General features: G+C 39.0%; 1 protein-coding gene across 1 annotated transcript in view; it reads left to right on the forward strand.

Moving 5' to 3' along the window:
- Window positions 1-458: 458 nt before the first annotated feature.
- gcgra (glucagon receptor a) overlaps window positions 459-16,423 on the forward strand; it is a 43,986-nt gene continuing 28,021 nt past the window's right edge. Inside the window, exon 1 of the mRNA XM_023277982.3 lies at window positions 459-745. The gene's annotated coding sequence lies outside the window, so the exon portion shown is untranslated. The remainder of the gene's footprint in view (window positions 746-16,423) is intronic.

Raw genomic sequence — 16,423 nt, forward strand, 5'->3', positions numbered from 1 at the left:
GAGCAACCCTAACAATAAGTTTTATCAAATTGAAAAGTTTGAAGCTTAGAGGGCGTCTTCCTCCTGCTCTGAGCTTGAAAACTGTTGTTCAGGAAACCCACAAGTAATGCCACAGATGATTTGTCCATTTTGGTACATAGTTTATGTTCTGGACCAGTAAAGGTACTCAGACAGACAAGGAGGCCTCAACATCAGAGCACATAAAACCTCTGATGAGCAGACAGGTGGAAAAAAAGCAAAAAAACCACACATGCCCCCAAAAACTGCCCCAAAAAAAGACAAACCTACAATAAATAATAAAGCTTTTGTCAGATCATGTTGGTCACAGACCTTTCAGTCTGATAAGTGAAACCACTCATAGACACTGTCTATCTTTGACTCGGGTTTATTTAGCCCACCTCCGCCCGCCTTCTCCCGTCCCGTGACGTCACACGGGTACAAGGAGCGCAATAAGCAGCGGTGCGCCTCTCGCTCACACAGCCAGCGGTGCCAAGTACGCACGCACAGAAAAGCTCTTTTAGTGTTTGGTGTGTTTTTTTTTTTTGTTCTATTCCTCTTTGGAGAGTTTTTTTTTTGCAGTCGGTTCTTCTTTGCAGTCCGCTGACAGGACTGAGAACTTCTTGCGGAGGTAATTTATTGAGAAAGTTGGATTACACGGAGCCACTTGAGGGAGTAATGCTGCTCAGATGATAAGCAGCGCTGAAGGACATATTTGTGGAATCAACGGAACCCCGGGCTGTCAACGGTAATTTGTTCTGCACTGTTTTGTTCATTATATTTCCACTCGTGCTTCAAGTGAGCTGACTGTCATCGTTTGTTTTAGTACAGACTGTTGAGATCCTCATGAGATCTGTGAGTAAATGTAAGTAAAACTGTTTTGCAGAGGGATTATGTTTAGTTGAGATGTGGTTTACAAACTCGTTGGGAGCCTGACGCACAAACCGGTCATTGTAGCGCTTGCAGTTTTTCGTCTGGTGTGGGACACAGTTGAATTTCTGGAAAGGTTTTTTGAATTCCAGCAAGTGGAGTTGGTGTCACTTATCGCTCCCGACCAAATGCCATGTTATCTCAGCCATCCTTTATCAGGAATTCTGGACTGCTGCCCGGAGTGTCAAACCCGCAGCAGTTAAGTGGATGTGCGCAAAAGACAGCGTTTGATACCACAAAATATCTCTTCAGTGCATTAGTTTTTACTTATGTCACGAACAGTCTCCGGTGAAGAACAACCGCACAGTTTCTTATGATTAAATGTTATTTATTTATTTAAAAGAGCTGTTAGTGTTGAATAAAAGAAAGTTTTTTATTATTATAAAACTCCAGAAACTATCTTCCTCCACATTCTGCTTTTATAATTTTAATATAAAAGACACAATAGCAAAATAAAGCATACAGTATGATATATTTTAGTAATTTTTTTCTTTTTTTGACACTGAATTTGATGCAATTGTGGCATTGTTGCATTGCATCCTGTGGTACACTGTTTCTGTTACTGTGTACACTGTGGTATAAGTCTTCTAGTACTTCTGCAGACCCCATCAGTTCAGTCAAAACAAACCTGGTATAAGACCATAATAAATGATTGAATATTGCATTCAATTGCACTTCAAACCAAAGTAACAGATCGCGAAGTTCAGTATAGTGGAAACAAAACCAACAAACACGCACACACACCCAGACAGACAGACAGACACTGTTGGGAATAACTAATTTCCACCTTAATTTGTGCAGATAATTGTATGTCTAGTGCAGAATTGCTAATTATTTTCAAGCCAGAAAAAGAAAACGGGATTAAGATGTGCCCCTGCACATGAAGATGGCAAATAAATGATTAACATGACATGTTTAAGTTTCCGTTTGCTTTATAGTGAGTTAGATATTATATCAATGAGCTTCCTTCTCTGCACATTAGGACATGTATCTAATTATGTACCAGCCAGAAGAAACACACACTAGAACATATAAAAATTTAATTGTTAGGGGAGTTTATTGTCCAGGAGTGATTTGGATCCTAATTGGACCCACTTGAGGAGGAACACGCAAGTGAGAGGACAACATGTGGGGCCCCTCAGTCCCCTGTGCTGCCTTGTCTTACACTGAACATAGTGTGGCTTCTAAATGTGCCTATTGTTAAGTAAACAGCTCTTACACTTAACCAAACATATTCATTACTACCACGTCTGCTGCAGTGATCCAAGATGCACACTCCCCTGTGAAGAATAATGCCTCTGCATACAGCTGCACTCCATGAATGAGAGGTGTCTCTCCTGTATGTTGTCCTTAGTGGTAATTTGCAAACATTAGTGGGCGGTACAGGTGCTTCAATGCATACAGAATACACATTAGTAAAGTTTTGCAGTGCATAAAGCAATTTGATGCTCTCTAAGTGCTGCCACAGTCAGTTGAGGGTACTATTTGCGGTCACGAGTTCCATTATGTATATGGATAAAAATGCAGAATGATAATACGGGGCTAGAGGGATGCCTTTGTTAACAGTATTAATATTAATATTCATGTAGCATGGCTAAATGAGAGTGACTGTGATCTGGATTCCAGGGGCCAAAATCTGAAAGCCAATAAAATAAGATGGTGAATTTGTTTTTGATCATAGTTGCACTGGCACTCAAATGACTCCAATCCTCTCTTTCATACAGTGTGATCTCACTTGTGAATTGTTCTTTTGTGTTAGGAAGTGGGATTTTCTTTTTCTTTTAATGTTATGTGTCACATCGTAAACTGCTGCAGAGAATCAGCGCTGTGTTATGAATGTGTGCTCCATCAGATTTGTGGCCTGTAGTTACCTAAGCTGTCACAGAAATGAGCAATAACAGGTGGTTAGAGCTCACTGACAGTATTTACATGCATCATACTTAGTGACAGTAAAGTCATTTAGCCTGCAAGACAGATTTTTTGCTTGCAGCTGTAATGCTAGATAAAAGAAGAGAGCGGACGGATTTATGTTTCTCTGCCTTTTCTGTGGTTTCCTGAGTGTGCGAGAGAAGCGCATGAGAAGAGAGGAACACAGCGGCTTACGTCTTGCTGCTTAACCGTTACCTTTGGTTGTTGTGCAGACAATAGAAAGAGAGAAGCCAGAGAGAAGAGACCTAATGATAGAGACTGAATCACAGAGAGTCAGAGTGAGTAAACAAACAAAAAGAGGCAGATCTAAAGAGATGAGGTGAGATGGATGGTTGTGTGTGTAGGCGTCAGCATCCATCAAGTTACCGTGGGTGTTCTGTGTGGCTTTACAGGCTCCAATTCATTCAGACCCCTGCAATGGACCCAGAGGGGCTAAGAATAACTTCTACTACAAAGAGCTGTCACTCTGGATTGTAACAGAGAGGTGATAAGGGTCTGTCTAGAAGCCGCCGCTGGGCTCCATGTGCTTAGCTCCATGTGCCCTCCAGCCTATAACACCTCGTCCACAACCACACACATACCGCACGCACTGATGTGTACTAGATCAAACACAACAATGCCCAGGTGAGCCAGCTGTGTGAAATGTTGTGCTGTCGCCATCCTCAGGACAATTTCTCAAGAAAAAGAGGAATGCAGGCATGAAAGGTATCACATGGATCTCTGCGTCATACAGGGAATTAAGTAAATCTATTGTTTCTTGTTGGGTAGTCTGAGGGACTTTGAAAATGAAAAAAAAGCAAAGCAATGATGTTCACACTCACATTTAATTTTTCTACATTTTCTATGATTTATAAACTTCATTGTTTGTGTTGGGTGGGCAAAAATCAGCTATTACGGTATGATATTTTCAAGCATTTTTGATGCAGTTTTTAAAAAAATCTTGAATCGAGTAAAATCACGTAAAGCTGAGGCCAACTCCCTACACTACTGTTCAAACATTTGGGGTCACTTAGAAGGTGAATAAAGTTTGGGATCACTTCGAAATGTCCTTATTTTTTAAATAAAATCATTTTTTTCAATGAAGGTAACATTAAATTAAACAGAAATACAGTCTAGAAATTGTTCATGTGGTAAATGACTATTGTAGCTGGAAACAGCTGATTTTTAATGGAATATCTACATAGAGGTACAGAGGAACATTTCCAGCAACCATCACTCCTGTGTTCTAATGCTACATTGTGTTAGCTAATGGTGTTGAAAGGCTAATTGATGATTAGAAAAGCCTCGTGCAAATATGTTCGCACATGAATAAAAATGTGAGTTTTCATGGAAAACATGAAATTGTCTGGGTGACCCCAAATTTTTGAACGGGAGTGTAATTAATATTTTTACATTATGTTGACTTAAAATACATTTAAAAGTTGCTTTTTTAAACTTTGTTTCACAAGCACAAACAAACAAACAAAAAAAACCATAATCCATTTGGTCATTAAATGATCTCCTAACTGACGTGAAAAAAATTTCACCCATGTGCAGAATTGACATCAGTGTACAATATGTGCACTCTCTCTTACTGTGTATGTGCAGATACACAATGTTTATATACACAGTTGAATGGAAAAATTAGGACCAATCCCTTCCTGTTAGCAGCAGGAAGCATCTACTGCTAATTGAATATACATCGACTTCCACGTTGCTTCGAGCTACAGTTTGATGGCAGATTTCGCTGTCCAACTTTCATGTGCGTGCTGGGTTAAACTGATAAGTTATGAGTTTATTAAATCTCCCCAAGTACACCTAACAGTGTTACAACAGCAGAACAACTCTCAGTTCTTTTAATGGCACAAGCTCTTTACCTCTGGAGAAAAATGCAATCACATATTTGCTTTGATAGAGCAATAAAGACATGCACAGAAGCGTTGGTCAAAGTGAAGGACTTAGACAGTGTTTTTATTCTTTTTATTGTGACATCGGAAAAATATTGTTTGAGCTGCCTGTTGTTGCATCTTTATTTTATTTTATTTTATTTTATTAACCTTTATTTAACCAGGAGAAATCCCATTGAAATTAACCTCTTTTTCAAGGGAGTCCTGGCCAAGATAGGCAGCAACAAATACAAAACACAGTTACAAAATTACACAGTTAAAACATATTTAAAACATGAGCAAAAAACAAATTTTTAAAAAAAATGCATGTTGTGGAGTCTGAATCAAGAACTCAGTTTGGATTTAAAAGCACTCGATGAGATTAACTCAGTTAGTTTCCCATCTTTCTGCAACGTATTCCATGAAAAGGTGCAGAGCCTTTTTACCCAATTCAGTACGGCAATATGGAACAGAGAGCAGCAAATGATCTTGTGAATGGAGAGAGTAAAGATCAGCACTTTTCTGTGCAGTTAGAGAACAAATGCAGGTGAGCAGTAGTCCGAGTATTGCCTTACACTAATAATAATAATAATAATAATGCTTTCAATGCTTTTTCCTATTAGTGGGTGAACAATCCAACGCTTGGTGAATTCTGCTTCACAATGATAGGAAGAGCCGACATCGAAGGATCAAAAAGCGACGTCGCTATGAACGCTTGGCCGCAACAAGCCAGTTATCCCTGTGGTAACTTTTCTGACACCTCCTGCTTAAAACCCAAAAAGTCAGGAGCATTGTCACCCAGCAATTTCATGTTTTCCATGAAAAATGAATTGAAAATGAAATGATAAGGACATTTCGAAGTGATTCCAAACTTTCAAACAGTAGTGTGCATTTGTTCTCCATGCAGCCACAGTGTAGCAGATTGTGTTCTTGTTTCATTGCCAACATGTGAACACTTAATGTCTTGGCTGGAAACCATTTCCCCCTCTGCCCATATGAGCCGTGTCCTGTAGTTGTCTCTGGGTAGTGTCTATTGCCGTTTCCTCCATGTTCTGTGTTCAGGACCAAGACCACGGATCAGATATGAAGTGCAGCACATTCCATCACTCACTGTGCTCTGGGTGGTTGCCAGCATCGTACCTTCCTGCCCCTGCGAACAAATCCAAACAGTGTTTTGATGTTGTGTTGTTCTGCAGGGAAACAACAAGATTAATCAACCTGACGTGCCAGAGGAGTCCCCTCTTGGTATACAGGCTGAATTGTTTCTGCAGCGTCGGCACAAAGCGATCAGTGCTGTAGCTGTTGTCAACAAACAAAGCTTAGCAGCGGTTTTAAAATTTGTTTTACATTGTGCTTTAGTGAGTGTGCCACAGTCGGAAATCATTGCGTCATTTGTTTTTCCACTTTCTCGCAAACTGAACATAAGAAACCTATTATAATTTAGTAGATAAAGCAAAACCACAAGATGCAATGTCAAGAACCCAATACATCATTTCATTCCTGGTTTTCTAAGAGCTTTGCTATTTCAACGTTGCAGCACGACGACTCACCACATTCCGTTTCGACATCAACCAGAGACTTAAACGCTTAAATCATACTCTTCCTGTCTTTACTCAGTCAGTTCCACAGGGAGGATTAAGAGCTCCCAAGGGTACGAGGTTTAAAGCCGAGTGTCTGATGATTGATTGATTTATCCATTATTTTTAATCAATACCTAATCACTGTTAACACAGGGGCATTCACAATGATCTTTTAAAATCAATGACCTTTTAAAGGGGAAATCCTGTTTGTTCACTGTGGAACAGTATTTAGAGAGAATGCATTTCTGCAGAAACATCTTTTTTTAAAAAATACCAAATCAACACTGAAGGATATAAGTTTAAAAAAGCTGTATTTTTAAAAGAATGTAAAACATGAATAGACAAAGTAATTTCAATGAAGTTTTGTGTTGGAGTTTAATATTAATATTTATTTATTTATTTTTTTTTTTTTACTGCAAACACATCTATTCCAAATGTTGGTCATAACTGACATTGATTATCAGTAATCGATCAGGCCTACTTAAATGTAAATTTTTTGGTTTTGTTATGTTAAAACCTATTGAATTTCCAACACAGCTCTTTCTCTTTCACAGGTCTCCTTGTGGTTATTTTGTTTAACTAGACTGTGACAACTCAACACACCAGCAATATAGCAACAGGTTGTGTTGTAACAACAGAACCCTGTAATTAAAATCACGACATGGTGCAGCATACAGAGCACTGAAATCACAGATGGCACTAACAACGAAAATGCAGAATGTTGGCTCCCATCTGGGTAAATCCCTGTGTGGCTATTAAGAGTCTGCCCACACAGAAATTGGAGCCTTTCAACCTTCTAAATACTAAGCAGTTTCAGGGTGTTTTTTATTTCCTCCTGTCACATTCTCGTTTGCTGTGGGCTCATTTTTCACTGTAATATAAAATCCTGCACCTCATGGAAACAGAACAAATGATTAGAAGTAGACAGAACTCAAACTAAAAAATGTATTCTGTGCAGTACAACAAAGTTATATTACCATAAACCATTTGAAAAAATGAAGCTGAGTTTCTTTATTTATTTTACAAAAACTGAAAACAACATTTTCCCAAGCACCCACACGTTACCAATATTTTAAAAAGGGTTCAGTATATGCTACAGATATTTTACAATTAAAATTTTTGCAACCTCCACAAACTAGGTGTTTTCACTATGATGCACACACTAACTGTGGAAAAATATTTCACCATGCTGAATGTATCTTCCAACAACGTGATAATAACTTACTATTCTGTGTACTATTTTTGAGCCATGCTAGATTTATTTTATGATTTATTTTCTACTCAGTTTATAATTTGTTTTCATGCTATCTGCTCTGTGTGAACACATCATGCAGTTCAGCTGAATAATCACTGGCTCTTTGTTTCTTTTCTATGTTTTTAGTGCAACAGGTTATTTTTGGCATTTTTTAAAATTAATTAATTTTTTTAAATGCCATGTTAGAAGAAATTGATTTTGATGAAATGTCACATTTTAAAGCTTAGATTTGTTTGGGTTTTTTTTGCAATGGAACAAAATTTCATACATGGTATGCTCACTTATTAATGGAAAGTTGAAAATTTGCTGATTTATTCCATTTTGTCTTTTATAAGAAAACATGCCTTTCAAACCTGCAGGAAGCCAGCTAGAACCAAAAACTTACTAACCACACATAACTACAAAATCCACTGACTTTTACAAACACACTAACAACTAAAAGCATTAGAACAGTATACCCTATGGCTAGCTTCAACTGTATTTTTTAAATTTAATTCTAAATTTGAATTGGGATAGACTCCAGTCCCCCCACAACCCTAAAGAGGATTAGGCGTTGTACAGATAATGGATGGATATATTTATGCTTATAAGCGTTTTTTCAACATACAGAATTTTCCCACAAATGCGAAATATTTCCAAGGTAAATGCCAAGAAGAAGAGGTGAACCAATGGGAAAGCCTAGGCATTGAGGTTGGTTCAGATACTGTATGTCTGTGATACCAGCAGGACACGGAAGACAGACATATAAAATTATTCAATTATTATTGTTATTGTATTTGATATTAGTGTCAGAACATGGAAAATAAACCAAAAGAACATCCTCATGCGCATTTTCTAAGAAGTGAGGTGAAAGAATTGCTGAAAAAGAGCTTACAGGAGCCGAACTGGACACGGTTCAATACAGATTTCCTTCTATTTATCTGAACTTTTTTATCAAAAGAAGACATTGGCTTTCTGATACTTCATTAAAAACATTAATTTTTGAGATTTTTTGCCTTAGATTTCTTAAAGTAATCAATTCATTAAAAATAAATTTCCAGTAGTCTGAAGTCACATTGGGGCTGAACAATAGTCGAGTTTAAATGAAAACTGCAAAGCAATTCCCACACTGAAATGGCTGCAATTTAGGATATGTGTTTTGCAGCGCATCTGACAGGGGGTTGAAAGTGTCATGTCAGTGGTTTTGCAAATGAATGCCTTCTTGTCTGACAGTTGTGTGTCTCTTGTGGTGATTTAAATCTATTACGCAGTGGATACTGAGGTGAAGCTTCACCTAAAAAATTAAGTTAAATCACAGTATCTGTCAGAAAAGCATTAATTATTTATTTTCCCCAAATCATTCAGGGCAAGGTCACATGTATTCAACTCTCAGCAACCTTGATTATGTAAAATAAATGGGAGTTAGAGTGCAGCTTCAGCTTTCTTTGATATTTGAGCTCAACAGATGTGGACCAGCGGTATTTCAGCGCTGCCTCCCACATGTTGATACTTAACCTAACTTCTTAGGGTCTCTGGTAAATAGCATTCTAAAGAAAAGCAGCCCGCCCATTACATAAAATCAGAGCTTATGTGCTGGAGATGGACTGGAGTATGTTGCTTCATACTCCCAGAGGTCATGACTGGAATTATGTCTGAGGATGCAGATAAGTCATGCTTGCCTGAGAGAAGTCAGTGGGTTGCGATGATGGAAACACATCACTGCTGTCTTGCTCTAAGATGAATCACACAGTCAGGCTCAGTGTGGCTTATACGATTACCCACTAATGATCAACCTACACATTCGAGTGTTGTCTGCACAGAGGGCCATGTGCACGTGGCACTTAAAGGGCCACTACTGGTCAAGCTAAGGGATCAGATTTGAGAGTTTGAAAGGTGGCGGTTATGTTCATGTCAGGCTCACTCAGCGGGGGAGATAACATGCCTGTAAATTCCCCCTCAGTGCACACTGAGACATTGCCACATAGAAAAAAAGATTCAACATAGAAGAATCAATACCAGCAGAGGTACAGCAGAGGATCTGAAAAACAAATCAAAGGACACAACAAAGTTTTACTTATCACTGAAGTGCTTTTTAAACCCTAGAGGAGGTAAAAAACATTGAGCCATTTTCTGTTTGTTCACAGTGGCAAGGTGCTAAAAATACCCCCTCCTCCTCCACAATGTGTGCCGATCCAGGGTCAAGTGTAGCTCCTTTCTGCTCCCCAACACAGCAATTATTACAGTAGAGAGCACAAACAGTCACTTTATCTCACTGACTGCTCAGCTGGAAACTGTTGCAACCATGCCTTTGTCCTGGGCTTTGAGTTGCACACCGTCCACACGACAACTTTTCTCCATTCGCCAACAAATGATCTGTGAATTCTGCTCCAGTGGTTTTGTTGTTCTACAATGACTCTCTTGCTGAATGTGTACTTTGTGCTTTTTTTGAGTGAGACTGTTCAATCAATTTTACATATGCAGTCCTTCATTAAGTATAAAAAACAGTAACAGTCTTTATTTTAAGGCCTAAAATTTCACAGGAATTTCGGGAAAAAAACCCCAGTCAAATTCAAGAACAAAAGGCATAAATGAAAGATTGTTTTCATATTTTAGAGATTTTGACCAGGTTAAACACATTTGTCTGCATCCCCAGTCATGTGTTGAGTCTCTATAGTTTAATGATAAGTAGATCTTTGAGTAACAAGTCAGGAGGACACAGAAGTGAATTTCAAGGTGATTCAAGGTTCATCAAGTTTTCCAAAAATTAACAGTAAAATAAATCCTGATCATTTTCAAGCTTAGTTAATAAAACATAAGAACTGTCAAATACTAGTACAAGAAAAGCACTCAGAGAACACAGTACTCTGCCAAGGCTACTCAGTCGTGTTAAGATTTCCGATGGATTTGTCCCGATGAGTCTGCAGCAATGGATTTGTAGCAGGATCACAATCATGTGATCAACAGCAGGCAGCTGACGTAGTGTTCACTTGTTGTCATAGTTAGAGTGACACCGAGCCGCTATCTTGCAATGATATAGAAATCTTTAACAAATCCAGACTATAAGCCGCATCATTGCCAAAATCTAATCACTTGGTCCTTGTGTCATTTCTGACCTTCCCTGATGATTTCATCCAAATCTGTTAGTCCGTTTTTGAGTAATGTTGTGCACAGACAAACAGATTAACAGAAGGACAAACGTACACCGTTAGTCACATAACTTGGCCGCGAGTAAAAAATTAAAAATATATGAATGGATTTATTAGATATTAAAGCCATTCGTCTCTCCATATCTTTGAATTAGAGGAAATCGACTTCGGCTGTGGTGAGATATAGTCAGCAAATACGCTTCCAGCTAATTTTTTATTCCGTTTTTCAGGGAAAATAGTCAGAGAAGCTATATAACCCTCCACACAATCAGTGCTCATGAAATGGATCATGAATTTAGAGGGTTTGGGGTATATTTTTGCATCCAACACGGTCACTGATCACCGTGTGACTTCCCTTAGAAATGCTGAAACCACAGAGGGAGTCTTGCCTTACTTTTCCTCCTGCTTTGGGGAAAGGACGAGTTTGCACATAGACATGAGCTGTGAAATGTCACAGGAGGAACATACAGTATGTAAACTTGGATAGAAAATATATATTTTCCCAACTGCAGAGAGAGTGCATTTTATGTGTGATGAGGTACTGTGGCTTACACAGGAGTGAAGATTATTCCCACTAGTGGAAGAGACTATGCCTTTTCTCGGGGCATATATCCAGAACACTGTAATATATGGATATAAGAATATGTAGGACATACAAGCACAAAATATAGAAACATTGACTGCTGATGAAATTCATTCTCTTCAGGTGACTTTTAACGTAGGTTAATGTGATACAAGGTTCAATGGGAACAAAACAGATTAGATGTTTTTTGTTTGTTTGCTTTTTTAAAAAGAAGTTCACCCAAAAATCAAACTGTGAATATAAGACGTCACCATTTTACGGGGCTGATATACCAGACTACTTCTTGGCTTGGACCCGGAACTTGATGGAGGATCTCAGCAAGACTTATCAGCTCATAATCACTTTTTTTTTTTTTTTTTTAAAGCTACAAATGATCTTTGTTGAGCTCTTCTTTGCATTGAACTCAGCAATGCTACCTTGCTCCTGGTATCTGGAGTGGTACTGATTCTCTCATCTAACTCAGTAATTGATTCCAGAAAGTCCTGTGTGTGTACATCTGAAAAAAGTTCAATTCACAACACACACCTTTAAAACTGGAAAAGTGTCCTCAAGTGACTGCAGCATCCAGCACTGCTGCTTGTTGTTAGCGCTGCCACAGGTAAACCGATTGGAATGAGGGCTGGATGTAAATCAAGGGATGTGAATTGCAGATGTTTTTCGACTAATTTCTTCCAGTGGAGTGTTTTTTGTCTGTGGGACTGTTCAGTGAATGAAGTCTTTCTCTGTGGTTTTTAGCAGCATGGATTGTTAATGGGGGTCAGAAAACAACATGCCCTCTTGCGTCACCAAAGAGACTGCTGATGTCAGGATGTTTTTGACCCAGGGGGCTGAATATGGGCCTCCACCTACTGTGTACACAACAGGGACATTGATCCCTGTCCACATGTAACATACACTCACTGACAAGCTGCTGTGGAAACACCAACAAGTCTTAGTGTTGATTTTAGTGTCTCAGTCGAACACTGAAATATTGTCTTAGTTTTTATAAACAAGCTAAATAATTCATGCATTTAGGTCACACTGTCTGCTACCAGTGCTGTTTTGAGCCACGAATAATTTGTGACATTACTCTCTTACTCCTCAAATGGATTGTTTCAGTTATCTGTTAGTGGCACAAATTATTGTGAAAGTAAGAAAAAACCTGGATGGAGAAATTACTATATAAAGAGGGTGTAAATGTGAGATTGTTGTTGTTTTTTTGTTATTGCATTTTGTTGAGTGCAAAATTTTCTTCTGGTGAGGATTTATATATAAGAAGATTTGCTCCGAGTTGAGTCATCAGCCATCGCATTTCATTTATGTGCCTTGTATAAGCTTGCAGAACTGAATAAAGTCAAGGTATTTGTTTTTCTTCTGTGACCCCTTCACCAGTCTGCAGCTGACTGTCTCACTGGCTTCTTGTCCGTGCGATGATTCATACCTTGGATGTGCAGCTCTCTCCTGTCAAACCTCATCTTCTTTAAAGAGCTGCCATTAACTATGCTCCCCTCTCTTCTTCGAGCCACGTTGTCATTGACTAAACACATCAAATATTCATTACACGCTAACACTGCTGCTATAGAGTATAATTTATGCCTTCCAGAGGCCTGTGTTGAACTACAGAGACAGTCTTTGGAAAGCTCAAGACAGCGTAATATTGCTTCCATTGGATGGTTTGGTCTCTGGCTGTCAGCACCACAGATCTCATACTCAAGCAAGTAGAGGAGACATTTTAAATTCAATCCCCCTTCAGTTATAAGCCCACTTTTCTTTGTGTGCCCTTTTCCACAGTGTTTCATTACCATCTCTACGGGGTGTAACATTTCTCTAGAGAAGCTGCAAAGCACATAAATTCAACTATTATAGTTATGAAATTATGGTGTCAACAGTGCTTTGTTTTGTTTTTTAAATCAAAGTATATATATATATTTTTTTTACATTTTTAGAGCTCTGATATTATATTTTATATAAAGACTGCACAAAACAGTAAATGGTGCTCTTGTGTGAGTCTGTGTGTACTCATGTTTTACAGCCTAATTAGTCTGTGTTTGCTTATTACATTACCTGTATCACATAATCACCTAAGCATGCTTTTGAAGGCTGATATAACTGTATCTGTAATGCAGCTGTATTACAATACACTGGCTTACTGTATATTGGACTGTTATAGTCCTATATGCAGTGTAATTAAAAAATACTTGAGTGTGGTTAATGTTTTTTTGTTTTTTGGGGGGAGGGCTCTGGTGAATGCACATTATATAAAAGTCCGAAAGAGCGTGATTAGTTGATTTATCCCTCCATTATCTGTATCAGCTTTATCCTGTAGAGGGTCACAGAGGGGCTAGAATTGTACCTCTTAATACTATTTCGAATTTTACCTATTAACAAATCATACATTTCTTTGGACTATGGAAAAAGGAACATACAAACTACCTTGAGCAGGTTTCAGCCTGGAACCTTGTTGCTGTGAGGCCACAGTGCTAACCACTGCTCCACCGCCCTGATGATCAATAAATAATTAAGTCATATTAATAATTTTTTGGAGCTAAAATGCCAGTCGATCTGCTTTCTAACCCTCACCTGTGGTTTTTTGCTCTAGATATTGAATGAAGGGATGAGATCGCAGATTCAAGCATCTAAAATGAGTTTCCTCCAAAGGGCTGGACTCAGACTGAGAGATAAAGTGAGGAGCTTGACCATCTGTAGGGATCAGGAGTTTCTTGTGTTACAACATGTGGGCCAGACGTGACCACCAAACATGCTAGAGAGGTCTGGCAGTGTGTAGTTCATAGACCATCTCCTGTTTTTGCATTCCCCATGTAGTCATAGAGTAAACCTGGTCAGCACATTGATCAAAGGTGTCAAGAAGGAAACCCTTCACAATAAGGATGTGAGTTTCCTCCTCCTTATGGTCAGACTTTGGAATGATCTAGGTGTCCAGGGTGTTAATAACACCATCGGTTTTCATGTGCAAATCATACTCACCATGGCGTTCATGGACAGAGCAGTAGTGGCACTGCACAGCTTAAAGCCATTGTCACCAATTTCAATCCAATTCTGGAGCTTGAGAATGTCATTCTGAGGTGTTTAGCAGGTTCTTCGGTCTTCTTTTGCCGGTTTCCATAAACCGGGTGCAGGTTCCGGGGTGGACTCAGACCTAGCTGAAGGGATTACATAAAGTACCTGGCCTGGGAATGCCTTGGGATGCCCTCGGAGAAACTGGAAAATGCTGCTGAGAAGACGCCTTGAATTTATGGCTTAGTCTGCTGCCACCGCAGCCCGACTGTGGATTAAAAGAAAACGGATGGATGGTTGGATAGTCTCCTATGGCACTAACTTCTTTGGGTTTGTGATTGGATAAAAGAAGCCTTTAAATACATACTTTTGATTCTGGTAAAATTGAGATGGACATTTTTTTCTGTTTGCTGACATTTTAAAGACAAATATTGATTGATTCATGGAGAGAGAAATAGGTATATTATCTGATAATGAGAATAATGAGCAGTTAGTTGCAGCCTTGGTCTTAACAACACATAGGCACATATTAAATTGTCATGACAGAGGCTCTAGATAATTTGTATATACTGCAGGAGGCTCTGGAGTAATTCTCAACATTCTTGACCTATGTCACATCTCCATCTACTGGGTCGCTCTTCTTCCTTCGCTTGCTTTGCTGCTTGCTGTTGCATGAGACATTGATATCCTTTTTGCCTCGCACCGTATTTTCTCGTGAATGACTGAGGATGTTGATGCTGCACAGCCATGTGAGGTTCTCAGCGATGAGAGGCAGGATATGTTATTCTACACTCTATTAACTGCATCTCCAATGTACAGACATGGGAAACGATAACACTGTCGGTCATGCCTACCTAATTAAATGACTGAGGACAAACCAGGCCAGCGTTTGACGACATGCAGTCCAAATTCATGGATCGCCTTTCTGTTTTGCAGTTTACTGTACTGTATCAGGCTGAGCATGCCGATTTATGTTTGCAGATAAACTGTTTCTGTGACCCAAACTGGTCGTGCGGTTAATGCATTCATAAGTGGGGTCAGTTGCAACAAGTGAACGCACAGCTCTTCATGGGTGAATGAGCAACACTTAGACGCCTATTTAGATGTCATTGCTGCTCAGAAGAGAACCAGAGCATTAGCAAAGCTGTCTTACATGCCTCAGACATTTGCATGGCAGATGGCCCTTTAAGATTAAAAACACAGTGAGGCTTGTTGTGAGCAAACAGCAGAAGTCAACCACAAATCAACAACTTAGCCACACATGAAGAAAAACAAATTGGACACTGCTGGGAAACTTGCAGCATCTAGGAAACTGAAATCCTTCTGGGAGAATTACAAAGCACTTGAGGCAAAGTTTACATAAAGATGGCTTTTAAACATCTAATGTAAGTGTATCACTCTTATGCAAGTGTGGGTTTGTGTGGGTAGTGTTGCAGTGCATGTGCATGTGAGATGAGCAAGAGTGGCAGAGCATAATGTGTATATCTGAGGAGATGGAGCTGCAGATAAGTTTAGTTTTTCTGCCAAGTGGTAATAAGAAATTGAGCTCATTTAGATTAAGGATGATACAGATACTAAAAGGGGGAAATGGAGTGAGATAACAGATGAGTTTTATGAAGTAAAGGAGCTGTGGGAGCCAAGTGAAATCGAGACAAATCACCTTTACTTAGCGTTTGACAGCAGGGAGATTTTGAGATTGCACCAACAACTCTGGACCTCTGCTTATATCTATGTTATCCTACAAAAAGTATTGAATTCATTATCAGTAAGCCAGAATGATGCTCAGTATTTTTGAGGATTACATTTTTTGCCACCTGGGATGACATTACAGTCAGCTCTGTGGAACCTCATCCTACCCTCACCAGTCATTTTAGAGAATTTGCTGCACACATACTGACACACAAACATACAGTATCTCTCTAAATATCTCTCTCTGAGTCAGTGTAATAGCTGGAAGGCTAGAAACGGTTGCAGCTGGGACAGTGTTAGTGAGCAGAGTGATAATTCCCAGCTGGAAATTTAAAGATAAGGCAGGCTGTTATTTCATCATTTTAGAATTATCAACAAAATATCACAATAAAACCTGACAGAGAACAATGTATGTTAAATCAAAACCATCTGCCTTTGACTCACATTAACTTTACAGATTATTTTTATAGTTTTTT

This window comes from Amphiprion ocellaris, chromosome 19 (genome assembly GCF_022539595.1).
Source record: "Amphiprion ocellaris isolate individual 3 ecotype Okinawa chromosome 19, ASM2253959v1, whole genome shotgun sequence".
NCBI classification, from domain to species: Eukaryota; Metazoa; Chordata; class Actinopteri; family Pomacentridae; genus Amphiprion; species Amphiprion ocellaris.